Consider the following 6,003-nt stretch of genomic DNA (forward strand, 5'->3'; position numbering starts at 1 on the left):
CTTTAAAGAGCGGTTGAGGTTCGCGTCCAGTGAGAGCTATATTTCCTTATGAATACGCTTTGTACTAAAGTCGATTACTTGAGTTGCTGACGTTAAGACAGAAGTTAACACAGGTGTACTAGCATGGCTCTTTTAGTTTAAAAAGTACTGAGATGTGGCAGTGACATCTCAAAGTATGGTGATATCATATTATTCTACTAATTACATAAGTGTAAAAGATTCTAAAAATGTTTATATGTTTGTTACTCAATCAATGGCTGAACAGAATTTGAATGAAATTTGGAACACGAACAATTAATTTACGTAACCTCAGTTCGCTTCTTCTAGAAGTTTTTCACTCGTTTTCTACCTGATCTGCTCCGGAAATGTCAAGTCATGGGTTTTTTTATAATATAGGGGGCAAACGAGCAAGCAGCTCACCTGATGGTAAGTGACTACCGCCGCCCATGATCACCCACAACACCAACGGCATTGCAGATGCGCTGCCGGCCTTATAAAAAGGAATAGGCTCTTTTTGAAGGTTATGTTGTCGTATCGGTTCGAAAATACTTTTGCTGGAAGTTGATTCCAAAGAGTGATTGTGCGTGGAAGAAAGGGCCTTGAAAAACGCCCGGTTGCTTACTGATACATGTATTATTTAATTTTTTGCTTCCTTGTAGAATATTTTTTCTCTTTTCTTTCCGGTGAGTGTCGTAAGAGGTGACTAAGGGAATTTAATGTTCGAGGGATGGGCAGCAGCGTCGCTCTTAAAACATTATCAAAAACATCAGTGCGGTTGCCAATCCACGTACCAAGCATGGCAACTACTGGCTACTACTACTATCCCCAAAAAGGAGAGGTCTATGTTCAGCAGTGGACAGTTAACGGCTGATATAATGATGATGATGTAAAACATTAGAAAGTTATTAAGTGCGTCGCAATTACACATTCATAGTTTCGCTTGAAGTGATTGAGTAACCTACTACTCACAAAGATTACAAAGCAATCAAGTTGATAAACAGGTTCAGTTTGGCCAATTTAGTACTTTAGGGACATAAGATTTAAGGCTATTATCTATTGTTACTTTTGTTGTAATTTTTTTTTATTATAAACAACTATACGAGTAAAAGACTTAAACGAGTTTATAATATTAACTTTATCATAATGTATTAATTTATATTCTATATACATACATTTGCCGTGTGGTCCCGGCATAGAATAGGCCATCTTTTCCTTTCTCATTGGTGTTCTAAGAAATGACTAAGGAAACTTATGGTCAAGTGATGGGCAGCAGTGCCCCTCTTAGAACATCACCAAAGCCTAACTGTGGTTGCCAATCCGCCAGCCAAGCGTGGAAACCCCCTCCCCCTTTTCTTATGGGAGAGGCCTATGTTCAACAGTGGACAGTATATGGCTGGTATGATAATGATGATATATACATCAGGGGTCAATTCATTAATTTTTTATACTACTTAACATGACAAGGAAGTTGGCAGCTCACACCTATTGGAATGTAGTAATTGTCGTCTATGAATGAACATGGACAGATACCACTAATATAGATTGAACTGTGATGCTTATAGTACCTTTCATGCGTTGACATTCCTTAGGAACAGACTCTTTTATTCTCCATACCTCTTATCTATTGTCTACTGCTGAGCATAGGCCTCCCCCATAAAGGGGGTGGTATTGCTAGTAGTTACCACACTTGGTAGGCGGATTGGCAACTGCAGTTAGTCTTTGGTGATATTATAAGAAGGATGATTCTGCCAGTCTTTTGACCATTAAGTTACCTTAGTCGCCTCTTACGACACCGACGGGAAAGAAAAGGATGACCTATTATAGAATAGCCGGTATAGACCGGGACCACCAAGCAATTTTTTTATACCTATTACTTAGAAATTTCACTTCGTATCCCACTTTTCAGACATTTAGAAACAACAATATGGTAGAAGCATCCATGAAGACGAATTTTGTGCAAAACCTTCCTTTAGAAGGACTGTTTTACATTTTTGCGAATATACATACATATAAGTATAAAAAAATAATTTATTAGAATATTATAAAGAATAATTAAATTGTATTCCAGAAAAAAAAAATACAATTTCCATTGTGGTAACACAAGTTATTTTTGATTTAAAACTAAACTACAAAATTGATTTTGGAAAAATTTCTATGTGACTAATTTATAAAAGAAAAAAAAAACAACTTTCCAACTCGATTTACAACTGACGTAGTTATGAGGTAACAAACATAAAACAAAAAACATAGAACCTCGTTTTTGAAGTCGGTTAAAAACATGTATATTTGTTTTTATAATGTGAATAATGCTAATTTTCATAGCAAGCACGACTTGAGGTAAATGCGACAAAAATATTTCCTTCCATCTTCGGGTATTCACCGACCGCCTTGGATCGAATAACCTGAATGTTGATCCAATTTTCATTTGCCTGACGACAAAAACTGACTTCTGATGTTAATACTTGATAATAATATGAGTGTGTGTGTGTGTGTGTATGAACAAATGTATCGATATACCTTCAAATATGTATGTATATCTATATTACAGTATATAACGATAAGGAAAAGATTTATATAAATTATAATAGCCATGTTATATATGTGTGTACATTAATATAGTTCTATACCGGTATAATGTGATTATTTTTATAAATTGATGACTTACGTTAATTATTTAACAATGTTGGTATTTCTTTTTTAAAGTAGTCATTTAAAAATGGGACGAAATATAATAATGATATATAATTAATTAAAACAACTTTTGATTGTATATTTTTGTTCATAAATAGTGATAGTAAGTTAAAGGTTTATGTATTTTTAAATATTTTTTGTTATTATTATTATTTCAAGCGTTAACTGTCCACTGCTGGACATAAACCTTCTCCTTAAAGGGAGTTTTGCCCAAAGTTGCCAAGCTTGACAAGCGGATTGGCAATCTCAGTTAACTTTTAGAGATGTTTCAATAGGGACGTTGCTGCCTATCCCTAGCCCTCCCTTAGTCGCCTCTTACGACATCCACGGGAAAGAAAGGGGCGGCCCAGTCTATGCCAGGGCATAAACAGTGGTTTTGTACACATACTATGTTTATTTTCGGGACTGACTTAATGTGACACAATTTTAGATAAATAGTGCTACATAACATACGAAAATATTGGCAGTAAAATTCTGTGTAATAAGTGAACCTTAGTCATGAGCGACTGCGAATTCAAATAGATCCTGAAACTAGTCGAGCTTTCTCGATCTAATTGCACGTAAAGTAATCCGGTAGTTATTATACTAAAAGTTTTTTTTTTTTTGTAAATAATATTAACGTTTTAGAATATAAGGCGAACATTTGTACTTAATAGATTAATATCTGTAAAAAACAATGTTCTCGCAAATAAAGAAATCTAATCTAATCTAGCCTATTTTACTCACTCATAATGCAACTATGTATAGGTGAAAAAATTTTAGAAATCAATTGTATTCATTTTTGAGTTTATCTATTACCACAGATAATATAATACTATGCACACAGACAAATATAAAAAGCAATAAAATTTTTCCTATTCATAATTAATTTTAAACTTTCGCGTTTTTTACACGTATTTTAAATACCTACACAAATTCAAGTCCCCATTACGAGTGTGTATTTAAAGTATTTTTCTTTTCATAATATTAGTATAGATAATTATTTTCAATTTCATTAACCTCTCCATTTAATAACGATGTAAGAATACAATTCTTTCACGCCCAAGATTTCGTAGAAGGCGTTTAAGGAAATAAAGTACGATTCAGCAGTGTAAAAGGAAAATTCGAAATAAAATCTCATATCAGGGCACCTTGTCAACGCAGCAATAGAACGCTTAGAAGGCGGAGATGATCGTGTACGAACATAGAGACACGTGATTTTCATATAAATTTTCGAATTTAATCCGAAGCTAATCTCCGAAACCAGTCAACCGATTTGAATAAAATTTTGTGAACACATTTGTTTGACTCCAACTTGAAATATAGAATAACTTTGAAACCTATAAGTGTCGCTTTTGTCAAAACTTAAACAATTGCGGGCAAAATTAGTATAGTGTAAAATCTAAGATTTTTTTTAACAAAAAAGCACCATTTTTAAATGAAATAAAACAAGTGATTTTGATTTAAAAACTAACCTACAAAACCGATTTTGATAAAATTTCTATAGGACCAATCTGTAAGTAAAGTAAGATGAAATAGAATTTTCCAAATCGGTGTAACAACTAACGGACTTCTGAGATAACAAATATAAAAAAATACAACGAATTGAGAACCTTCTTCTTTTTGAAGTCGATTAAAAAAACACCGACTTACTAAACAACTAAGTACACTAGCTATTTATTTATTTTATATATTTATCTATTTATTTATCTATTTATTTATTTAGTTTATATGTTTTGTTTTTTTTGTTTTGTTTTTTTTTTTTTTTTTTATTTTTTTATCTCTTTTACTGTGTAATATGTGTATGTTTTTTTTTATTGTAATTTGTGTGCTGTAAGTAATGTAAATAAATTATCTATCTATCTATGTATTTTGATTTAAAAATTAAATTAGTGATCTAATTTTAACAAAATTTTTATGAGATCAACCTGAAATTATATCTTTTGAGATAAAAAAAAGAATTTTCCAAATCGGTTTATAAATGACAGAGTTCTGAGGTAACAAACAAAAAAAAATACATCCGAATTAAAAACCGCCTCCTTTTTTTAAATCGGTAAAAAATTTAATATTAAGATATAGTAGTAATGTTAGTTTGTCTGCTTGTTTTTAACTAATACAAAATTTAATTAAATTATAAAAGTTGATATATATATAAATAAATATATATATATATATATATATATATATATATATATATATATATATATATATATATATATATATATATATATATATATATATATATATATATATATATATATATATATATATATATATATATATATACATTGGTAAGTATTATATATATATATACATTTATATATATAAAATATATATATATTAAATTTATAACACAGCTACTTCGCTTTACATATTGCATATTTTTTTTTAATTAGTGAAGATGAAATGGTAACTCAACGCCTGCGTTATCAGTTTATACTGGCGACGTACCAATGATGGATGATAGATGAGAATGAAACATATTAGTTGGCCCAACATCGACGAATTCATCAATAATTAACCATGATGGTTTTCAGGAGGAACCGCGTGGAGGTCGACCGGATGGGATATATTGCTAACAATGGGGCTGTTAGATCTCATTACTAACAATCCCCTTTCCCCCCACATATTGCATGCTGGTATTATCATAACTTACTTATACGTGTTGTGATTTCATTCAGTACATGTTTCATCGCCGTGGTATCCCGGCATAGAACGGGCTACCCTTCCCTTTCTCGTGGCCGTCGTAAACCCGACTAAGTAAAGACGAGGGATGGGCAGCAGCGTCCTTCTTAAAACATCTCTAAAGCCTGATTGCGGTTGCCAATCCGCCTGCCAAGCATGGCAAATACTGCTGAAACCCCTCAAGGGGAGGCTTATGTTTAGAAGTAGACAGTTCAAGACTGATATGATGATGATCTAAACGTAATATAACTAAGCGTGACTCAATATCAATGATACGTATATGATACGTATTATGTATGTATGTCTGTCTCAATGACAGACAAAGTCTTAGCTGAACAAAATAAAACATATACCTACGTATATATGTACTTATTTACCCACTAATATACGCTATTGCTAGCAAACCCTATTAAGTTAATCTCTAGACTCTGGTTTAATAATTTCTCGTGAATTCATAATAATTCAAATCAAATAACGAGTAAAAAAAAAGATAGAAATATTGGCGTACAAAGTAATGTGACTTTAATTGTGTGATGTTATGCAATCTAGTCTAGTGAAACTATTGGGTAACGAAGTTTTTGAAAAGATTAAATGGAACGCCTGCCAGAAAAGCAATAGTAACAAATCAATTAATAGTATAAGAAATGG

The sequence above is a fragment of the Galleria mellonella genome, unplaced genomic scaffold (assembly GCF_026898425.1).
Source record: "Galleria mellonella isolate WM207_F2 unplaced genomic scaffold, CSIRO_AGI_GalMel_v1 utg65, whole genome shotgun sequence".
Taxonomy (NCBI): Eukaryota; Metazoa; Arthropoda; class Insecta; order Lepidoptera; family Pyralidae; genus Galleria; species Galleria mellonella.